Below are 15,574 nucleotides of genomic sequence, written 5' to 3'. Positions count from 1 at the left end.
TTTCATGCGAGGACACCACCTGATCTGAACCAGGATGCGAGTCGCAGTTGCTCCCTGGAGCAGATCGATTTGTCGTGAGATACTGTATGTAATCTTTGTCACCGTCTACTGGGGTGCAAAATTAAGCCTGGATCGAACAGCACATCACAACCACTGGCTCGAATGAGTTTTTCTGTCGTTTAGTTCCTGTGCTGTGGAGCAGGGTTTGGAGTTACGTGCTGATGAGTGTGAGTGCAGGCTTCTGTGTGTGTTGTCAACTGAACATTACTCTGATTGTGTTCACTTACTGTTTGGTCCCAAGGAATTCCGGTGCTCGGATTCGCTGGAAGCAGAAGCAGGAGCTCAGCACAGAGTAAACACAGAGACTGTACTGGGTGGGCGACGTTACGATGAGTTAATACGCCCACTTGTGACTGCAGGTTTTCTATTGTTTCTTGTTATGGTCCGGAGCCCCCATTCCGGGTCTTCATTTGGACCGCGGACTCCGGACTCCTGGTCTTGTAGCAGTCCCTTCTTTGAGTCAATAAGTCAAACCTGTGGATCATTGTGGCTTGTTTGGACTCAAGGAGACGCACCTGATGCCCATCGGCTGATAGGTGGATATAAGGGGCTGTGAGACTGTCTAGTTGGGTGGGATACAGAGAGAGAGGATGAGAATTAATCTCAGGGAATTGGGAGTGCAGAAATTGACATTAAAAGGTTTGCTGGGCATGGGTGAGAGAACACAGGTCGGGTATTTTTAGCTTAAGGGGTACAGGGTTTTTTATAGGATATGATGGATAAACAGAAATAGGGTACTAGGATGGGGAGGATAAAGTGTAGGTTAGGGTATGTGTATGTGTGCGATTGGGTGAAGGGATTTAGAATGTGAGTCCATCGCATACTCTGGAACAGAAGGAGGCGGTAATGCACCGTTAAGCTGGGTGCCAACCGGCGTAAAACAAGACAGAGAGAGAGAGAGAGAGAGAGTCTAGTTGGGGGTCGTCCTGCTCTAAACCTGTTTTGTCCTGCTTCCCTGGTAGGTGCTGGTCCCGCGGTTCTGTCCGGTTTGCCCAGCTGGCGCTGTCGCGCTGTCGCGCAGTCCGACCGTCCATCCCGTTTTGACCTCCTCGTCCTGTGTTGCGCTGGTCGCCCTGTTTTCCCTGTGCAGACCCGTGCGTCATGTTTGTCCTGCTGGTGCTGTTCGCCCGGTCTTCGTTCCCTTTCGCCCTGGCTTGGAGTACCCACCGCTAATCATAGTTCTGTGAGTCAGTCTCGGAGTCACACTGGACAATCCCCTTCCTATCCACAAGTATCTGTCAGTGATATTTAAAATTAAACTTTGAGTTCTATGGAATGCTCTGCCTCAGAAGGCAGTGTAGGCCAATTCTCTGGATGTTTTCAAGGAAGAGTTAGATAGAGCTCTTAAAGACAGCAGAGTCAAGGGATATGGGGAGAAAGCAGGAACGGGGTACTGATTGTGGATGGTCAGCCACGATCACATTGAATGGCGGTGCTGACTCGAAGGGTCCAATGGCCGACTCCTGAACCTATTGTCTATTGTCTATAAAACTGCTCCCTCTGGCACCAACAAACATTGCACTCGCAAAATCACTGAGATCACATTTCATCTCCATGGTAATGTTTGTTTGGAGACAGAACGTACCCTGTACTAAGGAATAGGTCACGGAGTGACCCGCTGATAACGCTGTGGGTTTAGTTAATGATTATCACCAGGAGCTGACTGAGCATTAACCAGCGTGTGTTCATTACTTCCAGAACCCGTAACCCAGCCTTACTGGGACAGGGTGGTAACAGAACCTGGAGCCGCGATACACAGTAAGAAGCAGTACATACTGATATATAAACTTCACAAAGGCAGTCAGCCACTTTTATGAACACGAATGGAATTGATATCTTTGATCGACATTAGAACTGTAGCGAATCGCTTTTAAGTGAATTAATAATTCCTTTCGTCTAATTGAATGCATCGACTTCCTATGTATTTCCCGCGGGAAACCGGGGCAGTTGACAGTGTTATTGGAATCGCCGCACTTTCAACCCAGCTCCGAATCATCAGCAAAGGCTCAGGAGCTGCGATCTTCCGGCATCTCGGAACTCTCCGCAGGCTACTGCTTGCCGTCACGGGAAGACCGATCCGTCCATACTCGGGGCTTTACCGATCCCCGACCGAGGTAACTGAGGATTCGCTTTGTTTATTCCCTCACTGGCGGGATTGATACTATCTGTCCATCCTAGACGGCATTTCGGTTGGTGGTCAAAAGCATTGAACCAACCACATTGGAGATTACAGCCGGGGCGGTGGGTGGTCGTGGGGGGAGGCGGTGTAAGGAGTTGATTGTTCCATTACATAGTCGGTTGGTGAGACCTGTTGTAGATCACGGTCTGCAGTGTTGTTTCCCTTCTGTCAGATGTAAGTGGGTAGGTGGGAAACCAGAGGAAGTTTAACCAGACAGCTATCTACCCTTGCGAGTTTGTCTATGAGGAATCTGTTGTGATCTTGACTTGTGGTGTTAAATAAAACAGGGGAGACATGCCTATATACAGTACAGTTTTTTTTTAAATAACAAAGCAATGGATTGTATCTGCGGATATTTAATTTCTTTGGCATCTTGAATTCACTGTAACCAACGCAGATCAAACTGTGATCTCGGCGCATCAATCCTGCCTCTCACCTGTAACATCTCACTCATTTGTGTATCTCTACACTGCAGGATTACAATATTAACTGAAAGACTCTCCTTCTGCTGAATATTGAGGACGGTCATTCCCATGACACACTAGACCAAGAGTGGGGGAGAGGTAAACATCTCGGCTGTCTTCAGCTGGCGGTGCTTGGTTTCAGACCCTCACACAACAGGAACTATTTAGTCCACGTCCCTGTCAAACTCCGCGGCTTACTTTATGTCTCATCGAAGTCCCCCCTCATTTTACCAAATTTCCGCGGATACAATCAAGTGCATTGTTATAAAAAAATGTACACAAGCAGGTATACATTCCATCACCAACTACTGCTCTATTCATGTTGGAGTATGTCCTGCCACACACTGAGCTCCTTCACCAACTACTGCTCCATACATGATGGAATATTTCCTGCCACACCCTGGGCTCCTTCACCAACTACTGCTCTATTCATGCTGGAGTATGTCCTGCCACACCCTGAGCTCCTTCACCAACTACTGCTCCATACATGATGGAATATTTCCTGCCACACCCTGGGCTCCTTCACCAACTACTGCTCTATTCATGTTGGATTATGTCCTGCCACACCCTGGGCTCCTTCACCAACTACTGCTCCATACATGCTGGAGTATGTCCTGCCACACCCTGGGCTCCTTCACCAACTACTGCTCCATACATGTTGGAGTATGTCCTGCCACACCATGAGCTCCATCACCAACTACTGCTCCATACATGATGGAATCTTTCCTGTCACACCCTGGGCTCCTTCACCAACTACTGCTCTATTCATGTTGGAGTATATCCTGCCACACCCTGGGCTCCTTCACCAACTACTGCTCTATTCATGTTGGAGTATGTCCTGCCACACCCTGGGCTCCTTCACCAACTACTGCTCCATACATGTTGGAGTATGTCCTGCCACACCATGAGTCCATCACCAACTACTGCTCTATACATGATGGAATTTTTCCTGCCACACCCTGAGCTCCATCACCAACTACTGCTCCAGACATGATGGAATCTTTCCTGCCACACCCTGGACTCCAACACCAACTACTGCTCCATACATGTTGGAGTATGTCCTGCCACACCATGAGCTCCATCACCAACTACTGCTCTATACATGATGGAATCTTTCCTGCCACACCCAGAGCTCCATCACCAACTACTGCTCCAGACATGATGGAATCTTTCCTGCCACACCCTGGACTCCAACACCAACTACTGCTCTATACATGATGGAGTATGTCCTGCCACACCCTGAGCTCCAACACCAACTACTGCTCTATACATGATGGAGTATGTCCTGCCACACCCTGGGCTCCAACACCAACTACTGCTCCTTACATGATGGAATATTTCCTGCCACACCTTGAGCTCCATCACCAACTACTGCTCCATACATGATGGGGTATTTCCTGTCACACCCTGGGCTCCTTCACCAACTACTGCTCTATTCATGTTGGGGTATTTCCTGTCACACCCTGGGCTCCTTCACCAACTACTGCTCTATTCATGTTGGAGTATGTCCTGCCACACCCGGGGCTCCATCACCAACTACTGCTCTATTCATGTTGGGGTATTTCCTGTCACACACTGAGCTCCATCACCAACTACTGCTCTATTCATGTTGGGGTATTTCCTGTCACACCCTGGGCTCCTTCACCAACTACTGCTCTATTCATGTTGGAGTATGTCCTGCCACACCCTGGGCTCCTTCACCAACTACTGCTCTATTCATGTTGGAGTATGTCCTGCCACACCCTGGGCTCCATCACCAACTACTGCTCCATACATGATGGAATCTTTCCTGTCACACCCTGGGCTCCTTCACCAACTACTGCTCTATTCATGTTGGAGTATATCCTGCCACACCCTGGGCTCCTTCACCAACTACTGCTCTATTCATGTTGGAGTATGTCCTGCCACACCCTGGGCTCCTTCACCAACTACTGCTCCATACATGTTGGAGTATGTCCTGCCACACCATGAGCTCCATCACCAACTACTGCTCTATACATGATGGAATCTTTCCTGCCACACCCTGAGCTCCATCACCAACTACTGCTCCAGACATGATGGAATCTTTCCTGCCACACCCTGGACTCCAACACCAACTACTGCTCCATACATGTTGGAGTATGTCCTGCCACACCATGAGCTCCATCACCAACTACTGCTCTATACATGATGGAATCTTTCCTGCCACACCCTGAGCTCCATCACCAACTACTGCTCCAGACATGATGGAATCTTTCCTGCCACACCCTGGACTCCAACACCAACTACTGCTCTATACATGATGGAGTATGTCCTGCCACACCCTGAGCTCCAACACCAACTACTGCTCTATTCATGTTGGAGTATGTCCTGCCACACCCTGGGCTCCAACACCAACTACTGCTCCTTACTTGATGGAATATTTCCTGCCACACCTTGAGCTCCATCACCAACTACTGCTCTATACATGATGGGGTATTTCCTGTCACACCCTGGGCTCCTTCACCAACTACTGCTCTATTCATGTTGGGGTATTTCCTGTCACACCCTGGGCTCCTTCACCAACTACTGCTCTATTCATGTTGGAGTATGTCCTGCCACACCCGGGGCTCCATCACCAACTACTGCTCTATTCATGTTGGGGTATTTCCTGTCACACACTGAGCTCCATCACCAACTACTGCTCTATTCATGTTGGAGTATTTCCTGTCACACCCTGGGCTCCTTCACCAACTACTGCTCTATTCATGTTGGAGTATGTCCTGCCACACCCTGGGCTCCTTCACCAACTACTGCTCTATTCATGTTGGAGTATGTCCTGCCACACCCTGGGCTCCTTCACCAACTACTGCTCTATACATGCTGGAGTATTTCCTGTCACACCCTGGGCTCCATCACCAACTACTGCTCTATTCATGCTGGAGTATTTCCTGTCACACCCTGGGCTCCATCACCAACTACTGCTCTATACATGCTGGAGTATTTCCTGTCACACCCTGGGCTCGCAGCTTGTAACTCTTACCTGACCAGGTGTTGCATTCAACTAAACCTCTGCTAGTTCTAGCTAACAAAAGGAAAACGATTCCTGGAAAACTCACAATGATGTCAAATATTACAGAAACTTTACTGATGTACTGTACATCATTGAGGTGGGTACACACGGGCTGGAGAGAGGGTGCATAAGATGTGAGTGAATGAGGAGATGGAGCCATGTGGGTGAGAGATCAAGGACAGTCACGTGGTTATTCAGCAAGACACGGGCACTGAATAAAACGTTAGAAAAAGATACTAAAATGACAAGCCTAGATCAAACAACAATGACTTTGGCTTAGGCACATTGCCCCTCCCCAAACCTTATCAAAGCGCCAAAGAAATTATCCCATCCGGATTCAAAACGCCTTCATAAGTCTACCGCTCTACCCTTGACTGCAAGGAACTGCAGAAAACTGTGGGTACAGCTGAGGACATGACAGAAACCAAACTCCCCTCCCTGGACTGTGACTGCAAGCAGCATCAAAGATCCTCATAACCCTCGATATTCTCTCTTCTCAGCAGGGTCGGATATTTAAAATAACATTGAAAACACATAGCACCAGGCTCCAGGAAACCGTCCAGGCTGTTGTTGTAAGCACATTGAATGTTCCCCGGTGATAAGTTGGACTCTTGATCTCACAGTCTAACTCGATGTACACTGTAGTCTTCTGAGAAGCCCAGATAATTGGAAAAGGCTTATTTGTTTCATTTATTGGTGTTATAAAACCGGAATCATTGGCTGCCCTTCGGCAAGTCGGAACAGTGGCATGGATTCAACGAAAATAAACACAACGATGGCCATCCAGAACGAGAGGCCGTGAGAGATCTGGATCTCACTGCCTTGTCTGAACGGGTGAAAGATGGATCTACTCAGACAGACGGAGCAGTGTCCCGAAGGTGCAATTACTCGGTTTAACCTTCTCTGTCTGCAAGAACACAACAGGTGGAAGGGCCGCTTCCCGCGCCCTGGAATGATGTAAAACAATTGTAGACACCGGCTGTCGATCCAGGTGAAGGTTTGACCGATGCGGGGCCGGGTGACGAAGGTAAAGTTCCCGGGATAAACAATGGATGAGTGCGGTCTCGGTATCACCACCCCATCTCGCTCCCAGGACCAGGGCAAGAGGGGCTGAGCGGCGGCTCATCTCAGTCGGTATGTTGTGAAGGTCCCACAACACAGACCGACCCCGGCAGGTTCTGTCCAGCAAGCGCAGAGTGGCCGCCAGATCGGGCAAGTTAACTGGGTGCATTACCTTACATCAGACGTCCACACTGGGGACCAGCCTCAGTACTCACCGATGAGAACTTGTTTTCACGCCCGGACAGTGAACCCTCCCCCGGATTCTCGACTCTGGGGGTGATGGTCGTCTCCTAATCCGGATCCTACAGACGATCCGCCGCCGCCGCCGACCCGCTTCAACATAGAACTGAAGGAAAGTCAGGACTGTAATTTATGTCATCAGAGCTGGGGGCGGAGCCTCGGAAACAAGGCAGATCTGCGGTAAAATGGGAGCAGGAATAGGTTCACGTGACTTACACATACATGTACGTCCATGAAACCTTTGCAATTTTCGCCGTCAGCTTAGAATCTGACAACAAAACCTCCTTAAGAATATGCGAATATATCACAGATCTTGTAGCTCTGTTTAGACTGTGACGAGATCTGAAGGATTATTCTAAAGTGGACTGTTCTTTTAAACGAGAACAGTTTGTGTGCTAATTCAGCAGCAGGGTGACAGAAAGTCTGTGAGTTGCCTTGGAAACTGAAAGGCGGAGCTATATGATGGGCAGCTCGTGTTCAGAACTTGGAGATATATACAAGGTCAGTTGACTTTTTAATCAGACACACACCAGAGACACACAAGGCACACCACAGGAGACACACGACTCCTGAGGCAAGGAGGACACTGGTGAGCTTTGTGTGCCCATGACAAGGGTGAGGTTTTTGCTCACAGTGTGAACAGAGGGATAACCAGTGGAAAGCTATCGGTGTGTTTAACTCTGGTCTGGGTTTGATAACTTCATCACAGAAGATGGAATCCCCTTTTCTGTGGTCAGAAGTTGTTGACTTTTAAATAAGTTTCGGAAACAGGAGGACGGCGTAGAGGATCGGCATCGGCATTGGAGACAAACCAACACTCTCTCTCTCTCCAACTCTACTCAAACCAAATTCCAGAACTGAACTGATTACTTACCATCCCACCGTGAGACTGTATCACCCAGTCACCTGAGCTGGGGAAGCTTGGGCACACACACACACACACACACACACACACAACACACACACACACACACACACACTCACTCACTCACTCACTCACTCACTCACTCACTCACTCAATCACTCACTCACTCACTCAATTATATATATATATATATATATAGATAGATAGATAGATAGATAGGTATACGCACATATATAATCTGCTAACCTGTTTACTTTATCTCGTTCTATATTACTTTATTCACGTAGTTACTAATTAAATAGAGTTTATAACGGAAGACTCAGACTCCAGATGGTTCTGCTAGTTCTTTTTAACCCTGCCGGGTGATTGACTGGGTGAAGGAGGATGTTAAACGCCAGAGTGAAAACACAGAGAGTGAAGCCGGTAAAAGGAGATTCCTGAACACATTGCACTACCTGTTTGAGTCTCAGAATCGTGGACTGGCTCAGGCCGCACTGGGATCTGTGGAAACACTTCCATTCAGTGGAATCACACTGACCCCGATTGACTGCGCGGTCCTGTCTCATGTCATCGGACTCTGTGATAGAATATAACACCTCGACCTGGGAAACTGCCTCATTCAGTGTGAAGGAATCCAGCGTCTGGGACCCGGGCTGCACAAGTGCCAGGAGTTGAGGTAACTTGATTTGCCTCTTCCTTTGAACTGTGAAACCGTTCCATTGTGTTGCTTCAATGTAAAGGAATTTCGGTAAAACTGTAGAAAATCAGATTAAGAAGAATTGTGGCAAATGCCCAGGGGATTGGTCAGTAAATCCCCAAGGCGAGAGGGTTCTGTGGTTCTTTGAGAAGGGATGTTGGAGACTTCATCAGATCAGTGAACAACGGCCATTGGTTTAATGGTAGTAAATCACAGGAATGGCCGTGCTACTCACTGCCTGTGACACGTCCATTGACAATGTTCCTTCTCACTGTTACTGACACCCAGACCGACACTGACTGCAGCAGGTGTGTCAGAGCAACACACCCCCTTCCGGTGAGGGACAAGAGACCGTCAGCAGACTGTCCCAGTGAGAAGGAAAGAAATACCATTGTGAGATTGTCCTCCCTGCCCTTCCCCGTGTGTGACTATCACCATCAGCCCACCTGTGTGACTTTGCTCACTCCCAGATACCCAGAACCCATGGGCGCATCTCCTCTCCCGATTGTGGGCCTTAGGTCACACCCACCCCTCCCGAAAATCTGTTTCAGCGTCATCTCGTCTGTTGGATTATCTTTTTGCCATCGGTACACTGCTGTGGGACCGCTCTTCCCCATCCTGCTTCTTCCTGCGGGATCTCTTTTCCCCATCCCCTTGCTCCTCTGTGGTCTCTCTTCCTCTTCCCCCTTTGGGATCTCTCTTCCCCATCTCCCTTCTTGCTTTGGGATATCTCTTCCCCATCTCTTTTCTCCTGCGGGATCTCTCTTCCCCATCTCCCTTCCTCCACTGGGATCTCTCTTCCCCATCTCCCTTCCTCATGTGGAATATCTTGTCAGCATTCCCATCCCAAGTTCTTGTTCTATCTTCCCCTATCTTTTCCTCAGACGGAGTCTTTTCCACCTCATCCCATCGACCGTTCCACATTCATAAATCTTCCTCACCGTGGGCCTGCCCCTTTGAACCTTTCACATCAGGAACACTTTTGTAACCATCGGGGAATGAGACAGAACATGAGGAGTTTACAAAATCACATTTGCCGACTAAATTGCAGCATTCGGTGAATAACCTGGCCCTGGACAGTGAGGGACATTGACAGTGATGGGAACTCCGATCAGTGATTTACTGAAGTGTTTAACATCTTGAACTATCCGAGTGAGAGAAATTCCCTCCGACGAACGGTTTGAATCACTTTGTTCTTCAATTTGTCTGTTTGTGTTTAGATTTGGGAAGAAAGGACTGGAAGATTCAGGAGTGAAACTAGTGTTTGCGGCTCTGAGGAACCCAGAGTGTAAAATGCAGAAACTGGGTTAAGTACCAGGCTGTGGGAGATTGTGTTTACGGTGACCTTCAGTTCCATAGTAACAAGCTGAAAACACTGCGACGGCCTCTGAGAAGATCTTAGATAGTCTGTTCATTAATCAGTTGAATAATTGACTTGAGCGGATATTTCGCTGCGCTGAGGAACTGCTCTCTGAACTTGGACTGAGTTACCCCATAAATAAACGTGTTTGTGCAGCAACTTAATATCACCAGCATGATTCCAGAATGTTGAAGTATGTATTCCGAATCGTTGTAATTATTCTGATCCAATCCGGCGATGGTGTAATAAAGGAATTCGACAATATTCACCGACCACAGGATGATGAAGCTTCCGGAGATGGTGAGAAGTAAGATCACAGACCTCCTCCTGCTCTCCATCTCCGGGTCGCTGTGGTTCTCCGCCTTGCTCTGACCCCTCAGCGCCTTACGGACGCGACTCGTCACTAAAATGTGTCTGACTGTCAGAGCGTTGAACAGTAGTATTAACACGAACGGGAGTAATGGCGTTAGAACTGTGGCAAACCAGACATATCCCACCCACCCGGGATCCGTATAGTAGCCCGCCTTTATGAGACAGTCCCAGGGTATATTGTCAATCACTTTCACAGAGTGATATATGAAGAAGTCGGGCACATTTTTAACACAGATCAGAACGCCGGTTGTTGTCAGAACCACAGCCGCAGTTTTTCCGGTGCAACACTTCGCTTTCCGCTTCTGACAACAGATGGCGACAAACCGATCAAATGTAAAGATGACGGTGAACCAGACAGAGCAGTCAGTGGCTGCCTGTCCCAGGGCACTGATCACACTGCATACGGGGGTGATGTCCAGGAAAGTCCCGGGGAAGTAATAATAACTGATCCGCCACAATATGACATCAAAGATGATGGTCAGTAGATCCCCCGTTGCCATGGCCACCAGGTAGCGCGTGGTGCAGATGGAGAGGCCGCACTTTCCCCGGGACAGGATCACAATCGCCACTAAATTCACTGGGGGAGCAGCAAACAGAATAAGTGAATTACTGTCTCACCGATCAGTGGGTCTCAGGGCAGAGACTAGCTGGAAATTGAGAACCAACAAACTGTGCAGAAAACTCATATCTGGGGGTTTAAAAGGAATAATGTGGGAATCTCAGATACCTCTCACGAATGCAAGCGGGGTGAACGGAGAAAGTACTCGATACTGGAAAAGGAACAGGGTTTGGAAAGGAGGCGTTATCAGCGGATCGCCGAGAGCGCTTGAGAGAAATAAATATAAATCTTCCCCCGTCAGATTTTGGACTCATGTGTAAAACCTGGGTACCTCGGCAACTTTCTCAGCGATGCTGATTACCGCGTTCCTGTCATCTATGTCCTGGCACTGTCACTGTGCAGCGAAGTTCCGCTCCCTCCACCTCGGTCCATCTACAAAGTTCAAAGCAAATTCATTTCTACCGTTCCAATGCCTGCGTCTCCTTCTTGACGCCCCGTTTATCACCCGCACACAGCACCCCCCCCCCACCTCCGCTTGGATGGGTTCTTTTAAATTCCGTAACTACCCTTGGCCGGGGTTCCTTCACCCGCTCTCAACGAATCCGATCAGAAAGTTTCAATTTCCGTTTTTGGGGTTTATGCTTGACCCGCTGAACTATAAAGTATTTTGCACGCTCGTACTTATATAATCAAAGACAGTGTAGGTACTCCTAAAGGTCTACCTCTTTTGGGGCCGCTCCGAATTACTTCAACATTATTCTAAATATTTCAAAGCATATTGTACAAGAACGGAGTATCGCGTGCACCTTACCCCATCCGACCCATAACGGACCCCGCTGGGCTTGCTCTTAACTCCTGCTTCACTTCACGGATAACAGGGCGTGATAATAAACCCTGGTACAAAACACGCACACAGGCCCTTACTTGACTTATATTCGGAGTGTGACTTACAAATGCAGTCGACCTCTCTCCCCTGAATCGCAAAGTCCATTCTCTTCCTGCGCTCCCTTCAAATTTGAAGGTATTTCTTTAATCAGAGCAGAATACCTTGAATTTTGAATTTAAAGCACGTTGCTCTAACGAAACGGTATAAAACCAATTTGCCGTAAAGGTGGCGAGCGCGCTGGATTATCGGAGTTCACTTGACAGCGGCTTTGCATTGATAAATCACAACTGCCTGCTATGAATCTACAAAATGAATCCATCTACCCGATCTTCCTCTCTACGGCCGCTTCAGCTGCCGGTTTACTTCCAGCAGAAGCCATCAATTAAAAAGCAAGGGAACTTCTGAACGAACGCAGAGAGTGGTCGCAATGTCTGCACTGCACTCTCTGATACTCCGACGTCACAGCGCTGTCGGTCACTGAACGAGTCCACGGACCGCGCACACAAAACTTAAAATGTTAATTTGCTTGTGTTCTTACCAGGGACACCGATCACGGCAATGACCAAGTACCATATCTTCCCCACACGGTAAAAGGTTTCACGCATGCTGGCTGAGATTCAGCCTGTCTTCCAGCTGTCCGCGATCTCGCTGGAGAAACTCTGAGCTGACGAATCTCCACGCTCATTCATTAATACTCGCTCCATCAAACGGACTATTTAATATCACACAAGGCTGACGTGTTTTGCAAAAGCTTCGGTTAAAATAAACATGATGTCATTCAAGTAAACTCCCAATTGTGATAAGGTATGAATAACTTGACAGGAAATTGCAAAATCTCAAAGATGAAGAAATGATGATTGGAGAAGACAGTGACTTGTTGTGAAACAATCTCAGGCTCATCTCTCGGTTTCATGATTGTTATTGTTGATCTTGTCCATTCCGAGCATCATGGACTTTGTCACCATAGACCAATGTTATACTGTCAATCGGCTATTCAGTTTCACTCTGGGAATTTTCTCGGTTGTAGATCTTGCAACAGATATATAACATAACGAAAATCATGTTTGTACGTTCCTGCAACAAAGTGAAGAACCTTAAACTAATATCATATTCAGGCTCTTGCAGATATTGAATGCACGTAAACGTTTAATCAGATTTATTGCTACACGCACAAAATGCTGGAGGAACTCAAAAGGTTAGGCAGCATCTTTGGAAATGATTAATTTGTCGACATTTCAGGCCAAGACGGTTCTTCAAATTATTTAACACTTCATCGCTCCTCACCTGCATCAACAGAAGCGAGATTTCCCAGTGGCAAACCATTTTCTTTCCGATCCCCGTTCACGGTCCGATATGTCGACCCGTGGCTTCCTCTCGTGCCACAGTGAGGCTACTCTCACGCCGGATGTGCTACACCTCGAATTCCGTCCAGGTAGCCTGCAAACCCAGGGCAAGAACATCGATTTCCCTTGAGTCCCGGTATTTTCCCCTCCTTCCTTTCCCCACTTCGGCCTCTTATCGCTCCGCCTGATCTGCCTATCGCCTTCCCATGACGCCCCTCATCCTTCCCTTTTCCTTGGATCCACTCTCCTCTCCTACCGGCTTCCTTCTTCTGCAACCCTTTGCCTTATTCACCTATCATCACCCAGACTGTTATTTCGCCAACCTGGCAACACCCATTCCCTTCTAGTTTATCCTTCCTCTCCCCGAGGTTCTTATTCTGCCATCTTCCTCCTCCCTTTCTACCCCCTGATGAAGGGTCTTGGCCCGAAACGTCGTCTGTTTGTTCATTTCCATAGATGCTGACTGACCTGCGGACATCTACCAGACTGCGTCGTGTCTGTGAATACAATTGATATACATGCAGTCGTTCGTGTAGTAAACCAGCAGCCACCAATGTTCTCACAGGTATGAAGCAAAGTAATTCAACCATGAACTACGCATGACCCTCGAATTTGTGTATATGTTTAAACCGACACAGCATCTGCATTCATTACATTCGTAACAACAATTGTTTGGCAGATGCACTAAATTGCTAGCGTTGCTGATAGTGTTGTAGACAATGGTATTTGCCTATTTGACACTTCCATTGTAAACACAACACAAAACTGTTTATTCTGTTTTTATGTTCCTAATATGCCACCTCCGTTTACTTATGTATTGAATGGTCCGAACAGAATGGCTCATGAGAAGAGTCCTTCACTCTCTCTAGATACTCGATGCAATAAATATCTAATGTGTCGTCGGTTGTGGGATTAAATTAGTCATTTTGTCAGCTGGTCTGTAAAGGGCAGACAGGGGTCAACATTGAGGTACGATGTTACCTTCCATGTGTGAGTATGGCTGGGATATTCACAAAGAGTGACGGGGTTCGCGGGAGTGCTGATGTGGACACGAAGAAAGAAATTGATGTCCAAACATAATAAAGGTATGGAAGCAGATTGACAATCGGGCATCCAATACGTTCTGAACAGATGCCGTCACCGACGGGAAACGTCATGGTGCAATAATATATAATAGTAGTCTGATTTTCTGCTCCCCGTGAGCGATGGACGTGATTGCTGTGGAGCCCTGCACAACTGTTTCACCAGGAAATTGCCGAGCATAGAACATTTCTGATATCAGCCGAGAATCTGTCATTCTCTCATTGAAACGCAGGACCAGGAGGTGCTTCACACAGAAGCGAAACAATTATTAGCGACATACAGTTGCTTGCAAAAGTTTGGGGGAACCCCTGATCAAAATTTATGTTATTGTGAATAGTTAAGTGAAGAAAAGTTGAAATGATCTCCAGAAGTCATAAAGTTAAAGATGAATATTTTTCAACATTTTAAGCAAGTTCAGTATATCATTTTTGTTTGTACCCGCCACGAAATGTCAACGCATGGGAAAGGTGATACTGGGGGAAAGTAATCCACGCTGGCCGGGCACTCCTCGTCATCCTGATATAACCTTCAAGATCCCAGTTTTGCGTCATTCACTTCCGCGGTGGCTGGTCTCCACAGAGTTGTCGCTGCATGTACTCCTGAAAATCTCTATTCCTATCTATCTCTTATCACATTAATCTAAATGCTTTCAATTTCGTTCAATCAAACTTTATGGCCCTTTCCCCCGACATCTGATTTTGTCCTTCCCAACTCAGACTGGCTCAAGCCAGACACTCGGCGCAGACCACCAGGTCACAGGCTGTTCGTTCTCATCTGAAAATGGTTTGCCTTCGATCATCAAAAACAAAACAACTCATTGTGTCCACCTGTAGTTGCTTTGATGAAGCCATCCCTGAGAACGGACCTCCATTCCTGCGATCACATGACAAGAACAACAGCATCTTCTTTGTCTATTTCCATTGCCTTTGCCTCGTTTCCGTTCACTGATTTGCAGATTATAGTTTTCTGAACAACATATATGTTCGTCTGTCGATATGTGTGTCTGCACATCTACCTATCTATCCATCTATCTCTCTAACTATCTGGCCGTCTACCGGTGTGCCTGTCCTCTGCCTGCCTGTTTCTCTGTCTGTCTGTCTGTGTAACTACATATCGTTCATCTACTTCTTCCCAGATATTGTGACTTTGATCAAGCGCATTTCACAAGAGTGTGGACAATGAGAAGCCGTTTTGAATATTTAAATACTTATTTTCTCAATCTTACCGGATTGATATCTATAAGGTAGATACGCTGTGACATGGGAGTGACGTCAGTTCATAATTCAATTGTCACTTCAAGGGTATTTACAAAGGCCGACTGAAGATCATGATCCAGTGGACAGCGAGTCGGCAGAGTGTAATCCCTCACTTGC

Source organism: Hypanus sabinus, unplaced genomic scaffold, assembly GCF_030144855.1.
Source record: "Hypanus sabinus isolate sHypSab1 unplaced genomic scaffold, sHypSab1.hap1 scaffold_634, whole genome shotgun sequence".
Taxonomy (NCBI): Eukaryota; Metazoa; Chordata; class Chondrichthyes; order Myliobatiformes; family Dasyatidae; genus Hypanus; species Hypanus sabinus.
The sequence above is the reverse complement of the archived record's forward strand: the minus strand, read 5'-3'. Positions refer to the sequence as shown.